Source organism: Zingiber officinale, chromosome 7B, assembly GCF_018446385.1.
Source record: "Zingiber officinale cultivar Zhangliang chromosome 7B, Zo_v1.1, whole genome shotgun sequence".
Lineage (NCBI taxonomy): Eukaryota > Viridiplantae > Streptophyta > Magnoliopsida > Zingiberales > Zingiberaceae > Zingiber > Zingiber officinale.
The window spans coordinates 21,648,236-21,660,504 of NC_055999.1; the positions used below are offsets into that span (position 1 = coordinate 21,648,236).

Consider the following 12,269-nt stretch of genomic DNA (forward strand, 5'->3'; position numbering starts at 1 on the left):
GCTAAGGTCTTTCTAGTGCGACATTTTTTTGGAGTTGGACATAAAAAAAAAATAAAAATTCTCACTCTAATATTTCTCTCCAGTTTTATTTTAGTATGCAGGATCTCACCGTATGATTTCTACCATAGAGCTAAGCGAAACTTTTTGGTGGCCTTAAGTTGTTGACTATAATCTCATATTTACTGAATTAGTATAATTTTCCATAGTTTGAAGGTTGAATTCGTTAACTTTCTAGTTCATCAAATAGCGCACATAGTTCAGACTTCCTATTGAAGTGTCTGTTGGAAGCAGTCCGAAGATGAAATTTTGTTTTGAGTGTGAATTATTTTTCTTACGTAAATTTTGCTCTTATTATTATGTTGCTGTCGGATTTTAGCAATAAATTTCCTCCATGATACTCAAAACAATGTAGAATCTATAGATAATAATTCTATAGATTCCCCCAGGATAATTTAGAGAATGAAAAGTGATTACAGAGAAGATGTTAAAAGAATGTATATATAGTGAACAATGTAACCTTTGGAAAAGATTGTGGAGACACTTATTCATGAATGAACACGTTAACTGTCACATCTGTTCATCAAGAAAAATTCAAAATTAAATTAATTCCAAATTTTATATCTATGCCCCAAGTGCCTATCTTTGACATATATATATATAAATATGCTCCACTTGGTTACCAAGGTCATCAATATAACATACTTGATGCACATCCTTTAATAAGTCTATCAAACATCTTTATTTTTTTCAATGTGAAACTAAACATATATCACTAACTATTTAAACAGTGTCGATTACTTGTACAGTAGTACTCACCTCCTGATCTGAGAGAGCAAGTTCTCTTTCATTTCAACATTCAACGTGAGATTTGGAGAGTTGCTAGAGCTACTCAAAGGGTTGCTGCCCCTCTTTGAGCTAATTTTAGATAAAATAGGGGAAATGTAATAATATTACATATGAAAAAATGAATCCTCTTTTTTTTTTATCTTGTTAGTAGCTTTTGATGTTCACCAAATTTTCATAATTTTATTTTCATGGCAATTGTTTACTTTTACAACATGACGACCACCTTTCTTGTTACATTGTATGTTCGGTTATATATACAATGTTACATTGAATGTTAGGTTATATATGCAATGAACTTAATTTCCAATCGTCTTATTGTGGTAAGTGGTTTTGTTTCAAATGGCAAGTCAATTATACTAAACAATGATATTAGTGCAATGGTGATTATTGTCGTTGTTGGTAACATTTTAAAGGAGAGGGGCCCATGCTAATTTCTCCTTATGTCCATCCCAGGGTGGGCTCAAGGCATAGGCCATTAAACTCTATGCCTAGGGCTCCTATTATATTGAGGCATATATATATATATTATTTTATAAATATATTGAATTTGAATAGTAAATATTTTAAATTATTGTTAAAGTAAATTTGAATCAAGATTTATTTTAATTGATAATTTTAATATTTTTATTAATCAAATTAGATTTAGTCAATAAATTTTTTAAAATTTTTTTACTAGTTAAATTTAGATTGGATTGATAATTTAAATTTTTTTACTTTAAAGTTAGATTTAATTGTTAATTAATTAATTAATTTAATTATAATTTATTAGGAAATTTTAATTTTTTATTATTAAATATTTAATTTACTAACACAAATTAAGTTTGATTAATAAATTTAAAATATTTATTAGTTATACTTATTAGTAATTAATGTATTTTTATAAAAATATTTTTAAAAGTCAAAAGCATATTTAATATTGCACTATTATTTCTCTATAAATTTTATTTTATTTTTCTTTCTTCTCCTTCATTATCATTTTTCTATTGTTTCCATTATGGCTCATCTACAAGTTATGCACTCTTTTTTTTTTAAATTCATCATCACTGCGTACTCGCTAAATTTCTGGCTAAATAAATTTGATTGATTATTTTTTAAAATAAAATTAATAAAAGACAGCTCGATGCATAAAACTTCGGCTAATATAGAATCAAAGTTAAAATTGATGGATAAAAAATTTTAAGATAATAATTAAAATGTATATTAATAGTATTATTATAATTTATTACTCATTTTAGTATTTTTAACATTTTATTGATGAAATTTAATTTTATTTATTTAATAAAAATATGTATTAGATAAATATATTATTTTTTTAATAAATTATGTTGGAAAGTTTAACATAAAAGAATTTTTATTTTTTAAATTTTACTAATAAAGAAGTGAGTTTACGTGACCTAATTAGTAATGGTTTTCAATTGTGAAAATAACTTTTTACAATGTATAAATTATCTTTTTAAATTTTACTAATAAAATTAAATGTCTTTAATAATATTTTATAAAAAAAATTAATATTTATTAAAAAAGATATTTATTTTTTAAAAATATTATTTATTTTTAAAAAATATTAATAGTTTAAAAAAAAATCTCCCTAGGGCCTCCAGAATCATTAAGACGACCTTGTCCATCCCCCTTGTGTTTGTCATCACCGGCCACCTTCTCCTTGTGTCTGTCGTTCCTCATGCCTACCAACACCTTTTCACTAGATTCTCGATGAGGGAGATTCAAGTTTTATTCATATCTCATGGAGTGGTTGTTGGGAAGAAGGGTTGGATATTTGTTTTTTATAACTAATGAGATTAGTATGAATATGGATTATTATTGTCAATTATAACTAATAAGAAATTTACATACAATTAAAGAGCTATTCAAGCGATGGAGGAGGAAACCACAAGTAGTCTTGGTTTCTCTGACTCAATTTATGATTGGATGAGGGCATTTGCTCGTATGTAGAGTGCACATGGTAGTAAAAGGTGGAATCTATTATCCAACGGCTTTACATGGTTGGTCTTATGATCATATGTGAGGAGGTAAATCTAGAAGTTGTAGTTGGCCAGTGCGAGGAGGACTTTTTTTCCTCGGTTTTGTTAAGATTCGAATCCTCGCCCAACTCTATCCCGCACTAACCAACTCAATCCTATCCTAAGGACTTACTTACGTAGAGTGCACATGTGAATATGTGAGTGCTAACTAAACAATAATCCTCATGTGAAATTACAAATTGTCCAATTGGACAATAATCGTCATGTGAAATTATAAATTGTCCAATTTAAATTGGACTTGAAGAACACTCGATTGGACTAGTAACAACCTACTTTATTGTGCTAGTACTTAGCCTACCGAACAAGTGCATATAATCGAAAAGGTGCATTTATCCAAAAGAGTGTTGGACAAAAATAATATGTTAACGGAGATTTTTAGGGACTTAATTGAATTTAAATTACACGAAATAAATTCAACTTATCCGTTGAAATGACTTAAGCTGATAATCTCAAGCTGTCAGCAAGAGCTGGTGTCGGCCAAATACTGAACACAGGCTTCACAATGTGCCTAGAATACTCAGAGGAATGCCTCAACTACCCAAAAAATACGTTGATTTGAAGGGGTGCCTAAACTATCTAAAGGCATGGCTAGACTACTCGAAGAGATGCCTAAGATCTCGAAGGGATGTTGCGTCTAGTCAAAAAGTACTTCAATTTCAAGGGATGCCTTGGCTACCTGAAAGGGTACATCCACAAATCAAAGAATCATAGTCTACATCGTCAACCTTTTGAGCCACCAAGTCACCAACTAGGCAACGATCTCACCATTTGAAGCAAAAAGTTACACGGAAGCAACAAGAAGATGCTCTTGTACTTTTACAAAGACTCTCCTTTAATTCTAGGGGCAAGCTTTGCTACCATCATCTTGTTTGCTCATAATTTACATGTAATTTAGATGATTAATCTCTCTACTCTTTAATCAATTTTCTATAATCAAGTAAATTTTTGTTTTTCGCTTTAATGTTCAGTATGGTGCAGAAGGACTGATGAACTTGTGGATGGCCCCATTGCTTCCCATATAACACCCACTGCCCTAGATCACTGGCAGGACAGGTTGGAAGATCTATTCAACGGCCAGCCTTACGATATGTATGATGCCGCTTTATCAGACACTGTATCAAAATATCCAGTAGACATTCAGGTAAATGAAGATAGCAACATTAGATGTCTTTTGAGGTTTGAATTAGATTGTTCATATTCTTCCTGATACAGCCATTCAAGGATTTGATCGAAGGAATGAGAATGGATCTGCAGAAATCGTGATACAATAACTTTGATGAGCTCTATCTCTACTGTTACTATGTGGCTGGTACGGTCGGCCTAATGAGTGTTCCTGTAATGGGAATTGCTCCAGATTCAAAAGCCTCCATAGAGAGTGTCTATAACGCAGCACTAGCTCTAGGCATTGCAAATCAGTTGACCAACATACTCAGGGAAGTAAGAGAGGAGTAAGTACTCCTTCCGATTGCGATATGGCAAAATTCTTCATTAGATAGAACTTCTCTTTGTATTATTGCATTGTTTCAGCTCGAGAAGGGGGAGAGTGTACCTTCCGCAAGACGAATTATCTCGAGCTGGTGTATCAGGTGATGATATTTTCCAAGGAAAAGTGACCGAGAGATGGAGGAACTTCATGAAAGGTCAAATTAAGCGAGCCAGAATGTTCTTTGTCGAAGCTGAGAAGGGCATCTACGAGTTGAATTCAGCTAGCAGATGGCCGGTATGAAATCATATAACCGCTATGAATGGATCATCATTTGAGCAATTGTGTTCTTCTTCTGCCTTTTATTTTCCTTCAGGTTTTGGTCTCGTCGACAGTGTTAAAATTAATGTGTTGTAATCAGCATCATCTTTATTAGGCATTATGAGAGAATTGCAACCATCACATTAAAATCATTGTCTTTATGGTTGCTCCACATCAAGAATGAGTGAAAAGGAAAGTCCTCATTATGAGAGACTTTTGGTCTTCTCATTCAGTTTCTTTCAAAACTATATATATATAAGGCTAAGTTGATTGAACGATTCAATAAGAAACAAAAGGGTTCATTTCTCTCAACAAAGTCTATTCAACATTTGGTACCAATCCTCCCAAATCTATGTCTAGCTCAACCTCAACAAATATCCCCCATCTCATTCCGGAGTTTAATGGCGAAGATTATGATTTCTGGTACATTCCGGAGATTGTGAAGGATGGAGTGAAAGAGCCCGAGAAAGGAGTCGAATTCAATGAAGTCAGTCTGAAGAAATTAGAGCGGTCTCGGCAAGCCGACACAAATGCTCTTTCAATCCTTCAAAGAGCAGTCACTAAAACTATCTTTCCTAGAATCATGCGTGCCGACACTGCTAAAGAGGCGTGGAAGATCTTGCAGAGCGAATTCCAAGGAGATATGAAAGTCAGAGCAATTAAGCTCCAATCACTACTCAACGAATTCGAAAATGCCAGAATGAAGGAGAAAGAAACACTCATGGAGTTCTCAACCAGAATCTTTGATTTGGTCAACCAGATGAAATCTCACGGTGAAGATGTTACAGACCAGAGAATGGTACGAAAGATCTGTTGGTTGCTACTCCGAATATCGTACCGGTTCTCCTGTATAAAATTTTTGTACAAATCCTGACCCTTTCTTAACAACCTATTGTGTTCTTTAGAAATTAAATTAGGAATCACAAATAGAACTTAACATTATTGATTCCAAATTCAATTTATCTGTTCGTAGAGGTTTAGACTTGGATCGCAAACGATGTTTAACATTCTTAATCCAAATCCATCTATGTTACAAATTTGATTAAATATTTATTTCAGAGATCGGCTTCCAGGTTAAACATGGCGAGACACTAGGCCTTTTTGGTTATGGGAGCATCCACCACTTCCTAGACAAAGCCTTTCAACGAAATTCAATATTTAATCTCCTTATAGTAACCCTAGGTTTAACCATTAAGAACAATCGAATCACAAGATCAAAAAACAAAAGAAACACAAACTTGAATAAGAAATCTGAAACCTAGAAACGTTAGCCTCTTGTGTTTGGTATTTCAAGATCTAAACAAAAAGATGAACTAGTTATGATGCGGAAACTAATAATTAGTTATACCTTTTGTAGCTTATAAACCTCTCAATCTTCTGTCATATTCCTCTTCTTATCTCGGACGTCGTGTGGGCGACGATCTACCGAGACGAGAATCCACCTAAGCTTCCTTCTTCTCCAAGCAAGTTTCGGTCACCACCTATCTTCAAGAGATGAAGAACTTTTGGTCACCAATCAAGCTCCAAGAGATGCTAAGAAACAAAACCTCCTATCTCTCCTTCTTCCTCTAACAAGATCCGGCCACCACCAATCTCCTTGAGATGAAGATGCCGCCGGCGACACAAGGAAGAAGAATAGGAGAAAAGGAGGAAGAGTGGGCCGACCACCACCAAGGAAGAGAAGAGAGGAATACTAGATGATATGTTGTGAGGTGAGGCACCTCTACCCTCTCTTTTATATTCCTTGGTCTTGGCAAATAAGGAAAGTTTTATAAATAAAACTTCCTTATATTCCTTGCTAATGTTTAAGAAGGAAAATTGAATTAAAAATTTTCTTATAAACCCTTAATGGCCGACCACCACCATCTCCTCCAAACAAGGAAAGTTTTAAATTTGTTTCCGAAAATTTTAAAATAAAATTTTCTCTTTTAAAAATTCCCTTTATGGTTGGTTATAAAAGGAAACTTTTATAAATTAAAATTTCTCTATTAAAACATATGGATGATTACAAAAAGAAAAGTTTTCTCCAAAATTAAAATCTTCCTTTTAACTACAAATAAGGAAAGATATCAAATCTTTCTCTTAATCTTTTGTAGAAAGCTATAAAATGAAAGATTTAAATTTTAAAATTCTCTTTTAAAACCATGAGGATGGTTACAAAAAAGGAAAGTTTTATCAAAAATTAAAATCTTCCTTTTAACTACAAATAAGGAAAGATATCAAACCTTTCTCTTAATCTTTTGTAGAAAGCTATAAAAGGAAAGATTTAAATTTTTAAACTCTCTTTTAAAACCATGGCTTCCACATAAGGAAAGATTTTAAAATAAATTCCTTTTATTTTTTATATGTGAAATACCCCACCCTCCACTCTACTAGTCTGTGAGGGTGGGATGTTACTAGACTATTAACTTTTCTTAATTAGTGTTGCTCACATGTAAATATCAATACTTAAAACTCTCAAAAACTCAAAGGATACAATAAGTAACAGCTGGAAACATAAATAACTCATCTAATACATTCTACTCAATTATTTGTTCTCAACTAAAACTATATATATTAATCTGAACATGCTAAAACTATATATTAATCTGAACATGCATGCAACATTAATACAACTCAGATAGCGGAACTAATGTGCATAGCAAATAAAAGGAAGAATTCTAAAACTTAAAATATTCAATGAACAAATCTAGCAACATGAAAGAATAATCCCAACAGTCTAAATACAAAATCTTAATGAATTCTTAAGTAAAATCCCAAGGCTTCCATAGTACAGACATCACACATCCATCCACACCTCCTTGTCGCCTTCCTTCACTATAGCTTTCCTTTTCCTTTATCTGCAGTAAGAGGAAATGCAACTATAAGCAGAATACTTAGTAAGCGCTATCTAACTCACAAAACTCAGATATGCATATGAACAGGAAGAAATCTAAGAACTGAATACTTTAAAAGAAATACTACTCATGCTCATCTAATAGCAAAGAAATCAAACATCCTGAAATGCTAAACATGTAAAGTTGCTCAACTAATAGCAAATAACAGTAAGAACAATCTAAACAACATGCTAGCATAAAAGAAAACTAAACTTGCTGATCCTTAAACTTATGTGAAACTTATTTCACTTGTTCAAAACTTATACTTTTATACTTCAAAATAATAATCTCTTGGGCCCAAGTTTAGTACCATTGCGTGCTCCCTAATAGAAACTGAGGTAACGAGCCACCAGTCCTACGAGGGTAAAGACCTTGGTCTTACCAGGGCCGAGACCTCGGAAACGATCACCTGGATTTGTTTAACGACAACCTCGGAAGTCGGGTATTAGCCTCTTCAAGTAAAATACTTGTTCTTGTTAATACTTCTAATAAAAGAATGCCTCGTACAAAACTGTAATGCTTAAACAGATTCTAAAACTGCATACAAAGCTTAACAAAAATCTGCATACAAAGCTTAACAAAATCTGCATACAAAGCTTAACAAAAATCTGCATACAAAGCTTAACAAAAATCTGCATACAATGCTTATTTCCTAAAACCGTTCACACTAAAACAAAGCCAGCAAGTAAAGGATAAATCTGCACTGCAATTGGTGGTTCATTTGCTCAAGCTTAGAATTAAAGTGGTTCATGCTCAGAATTAACAAGGTGATTTGTACTGGAATGCTAAACTTCACCATCAACGATTCTAAAACTGCAAGGGGAAAAATCTAGTAACAATAAGGTCTACTGATTATTTCCAAAATTCAGGTCGTTCATGTCCAATGCATAGTACAAACAAAACTAAAACCTGCTGAAGCTTAAAATCTATGCAAACTTGTTCAAAGCTTATACCTTTACAGAACCACAGAAATTTTTAAGCATGCCACAGCAGAAATGCAAGGACAAAGCAAATCTCGGATTTACTCTAAAATCCCTAGCAACCACAATTCTTTACAGCATGTTCCGAAAGCCAAAAGAAAACTAAATCCCTAGCAATCCACCATTCTTTACAACATATTCCGAAAACCAAAAGAAACACTAAATCGATGCTCGAAACTACCCTTACCGCAGGTGAGTAGCACTTACCGTCGTTCTTAGACTCACAACCGAACAAAAAGGGTTCTAGGGTTTCGGAGAGCTCGAGTTTCCGGCCACTCCTTGCGCCTACGTGTTCTCCTCGCCGAGAGGATCATGAGGATGTGAAGAAACCTTCGGATGGGTCCTTGGCCGGCCACCGAAGAAGAAACCCTAGCTCCGGCTTCGTTTCCGCCCGAACAGTGCCGCCTGTTGGGTTCTTCGAGCCGCGAAAACCGCTTTTCCGCGTCGCGGAAACCCCGAAGGACCCAAAGCCGTAGATCCGTGCAAAGATTCGTATATAAAATTCGAAAAACTATTTCTTGTACGAGTTCAAAAACTGATCTACTACTTAGATCTACGAGAAAAATGTTTACCCTTGTAGCGATGCCCTTCGCGTTCCCGCTCGTCCAAATGATGTCGGATCTCAAGACCGTCAAGCGCCGGTCCTCTAGAAGTATCCACACGGACACACTAGATGGAGATGACCAAAACCAAGGTGTGCTAGCACCTATGTGGTTCGGCCAAGGGAGGAGGAGAGGGAGAGGGAGAGCTTGAGAGGAAGAACACAAGGGAGAAGAAGAAGTTACACCACTTGAATGGGAAAAATGAAATTCACACCCAAAAACCAAGTGGCCGGCCACTTTCAAAAACACCCCAATTAATTGCATTAATTGCAATTAATATGAAACCATTACCAATTAATTGCATTAATTGCAATTAATATGAAATCATTAAGAGAGTGGCTTTGTAACTTCCATGAGGTGGCACCCATGATGATGTGGAACATCATTATTGGTCCACCTAATGCCAACTCACCAATGAGGTGGCAAAAGGTCAAGTCAAAATTGACCTTTGGTCTTCCTTCTCAAGTCAAGTCAAACTTGACTCAATCTCTACCATGGTGGATCTAATCCAACCATTTGATTCGAGCCAACTTAATATAATGAATCTAATTCATTAAATTGAATTGATTCAATGAGTCAAAATCTAAATTAGACTCATTTAACACATGAATCAACTTGAGTCAAACTCAAGTTAGCCCAATTAGGATTACTCTTAATCCAATTTGATTCATCAAATGAATCTAATCCTCTTGGTTCATCAAATGAACCTAATCTCCACCTAATTGTCCTAAGTGTGTGACCCTATAGGTTCTTGTAACGTTGGCAATGCCCTAAACCCATTTAGGAGCATAAGTAATGAGCGGTATCTAGCAACACATCATTACTACCCAAGTTACAAGAATGTCGAGATCCGACATCACCTTGTGACTACCAATTGTGACTACTCACAAAATAATGACAAGTGTCCTTCTATCCTAGACATCTAGATTGATCAATGTGAGGCATAGACCGTGTCATCCTCTAATCAATCTAAATCTTGAACTCCAAGTAGACTCACTCGATCAAATGAGCTCAACATCTAATGTTGACTCATTTGGGCATGGCCATGCACTTAGTGGTCTCACTCTATCAAGAATACCGATGTCGCTCCCGTCATATGGGAGGGATAGATCCCATCTACATCACTCACATCCCTCTACATAATTCTTATATACCCAGTAATCGCTTTTATAGTCCACCCGGGTGACGTTTGACGAAACTAAAGTACATAACTCCTTATGTAGGGATCCATGGTGACTTCAGGTCTAAGGACTAATAGTCATACTAATAGCCACATGAGAAAGTATATGACACTCATATAACGATCCATGATACTTTCTCATGGCGGGTCATTCAGTATACATTCTCTAATGCATACCCATGTGTCAGCTTGATATCTCTATATTCATGACTTGTGAGATCAAGTCATCGAGCTGACCTACATGCTAGTCTTATTATATTAACATTGTCCCTGAATGCTAATACTCGACTAGGAATAATTTAGAGTAGTGTTCCCTATATCATCTCACTATCGATTCAACTAATCGATTGATATAGGTATGAACCTTCTACTCAAGGACGCTATTATACTTAGTATATTTGGCACTAATATAAATAAGTATAATAACCAAACAAAAGCCTTTATTAATATACAAGAATATGATATACATGAGTCCATACAATCATCAAATGATTGGCTCTAGGGCTCTAACTAACACCGCCGCACGCGAGAGAGGAGATGAGGAAGAGGTTTAGGTCACGGCAAAAAAAATAAAACCTTCCTCTCTTAACTTATCCCTTTTAATACCTAGATATTCCTGTTATCTAATATTGTTTAAATTAATTTCGCTATCTATTTTATCAGCACGGCCTTGCTGGGTTCCTGGTCATCCGAAACAACTTAAGGCTCTACTTAACCAGAGGTCTCCGGTTCGAACCTCGGCTCAACCTCTTTATTTTTTTTTCCAACTTGTTTCTTTTAGTAAAAATATCAAACGAACTCCGAAAATTACATAAAAATACTCTAAAAATTTCTAAAATTCTCTAGAATATTTCTAAAGCATTTATAAATATTTTAAAGTACTATTAGGACTTGAAATGAGGAAATTTGGGTTGTTACAATTCCCCATACCTTATAAAAAGTTCGTCCTCGAACTTAGAATAATTCTGGATATTTCTGTCTCATACTGTCCTCACGCTCCCAAGTAACCTCCTCATGCTTCTAGTTCTGCCAGATGACCTTCACTAGTGGTACTTCTTTGTTCCTTAGTCTCTTAACTTCTCTGTCCACTCTCTGTGTATGTCTGCTCTCATAGATAAGATCCTCCTAGATCTGCACTGACTGAGGCTGAATCACTTGGCTAGGGTCGTGGAGGCACTTCTTTAGCATGGAGACATGAAATACGTTATGTATTGCTGATATGTCTTGTGGTAAGTCCAGCTTGTAAGCTACTTTCCCAATCCTCTCTGTGATCAGGTAGGGTCCTACATAGCGGGGACTTAACTTGCCCTTTTTGCCAAATCTCATCACTCCCTTCATAGGAGTAACTTTGAGAAAAACTGAATCCCCTACTTGAAATTCAAGTGGCCTACGTCGTGTGTCAGCATAACTTTTCTGTCTGCTCTGGCCAGTCTCAATTCTCTGTCTGATCTTCTGGATAGCCTGAGTGGTCTCATCTATCATCTCTGTCTGAATGCCCAGCTCCACTTCCATTTCTTTCCTTTCACCTGCTTCTTGCCAGCAAATGAGTGATCTACATTTTTGACCATACAGTGCTTCGTACGGTGCCATCTTGATAGTGGTCTGGTAGCTATTGTTGTAGGCAAATTCAACTAAGTACAGATACTTGCACCAACTACCCTTAATATCTAATGCACAAGCCCTGAGCATGTCTTCTAAAATCTGATTTACTCGTTTTATCTGTCCATCAGTCTGGGGATAGAAGACTGTGCTGAACTTGAGTTTGGTGCCTAATGCATTCTGGACACACTCCAAAAAAATGAGAGGTGAAGCGCCCATCCCTATCGGAAACAATCGACTTCGGGACTCCATGCAGTCTGATCACTTCCTTAACATATAGCTGTGCCAACTGCTCTATAGAGTGGGACACCTTGATGGCTAGAAAATGGGCAGACTTGGTCAATCTGTCCACTATCACCCATATCGCATCGTATCCATTAGTAGTTCTTGGAAGACCTGTTAT

At 35.4% G+C, this 12,269-nt stretch overlaps 1 pseudogene; it reads left to right on the forward strand.

Annotated features, from left to right (window-relative positions):
• LOC122005510 overlaps positions 1-12,269 on the forward strand; it is a 77,854-nt pseudogene that overhangs the window by 25,133 nt on the left and 40,452 nt on the right.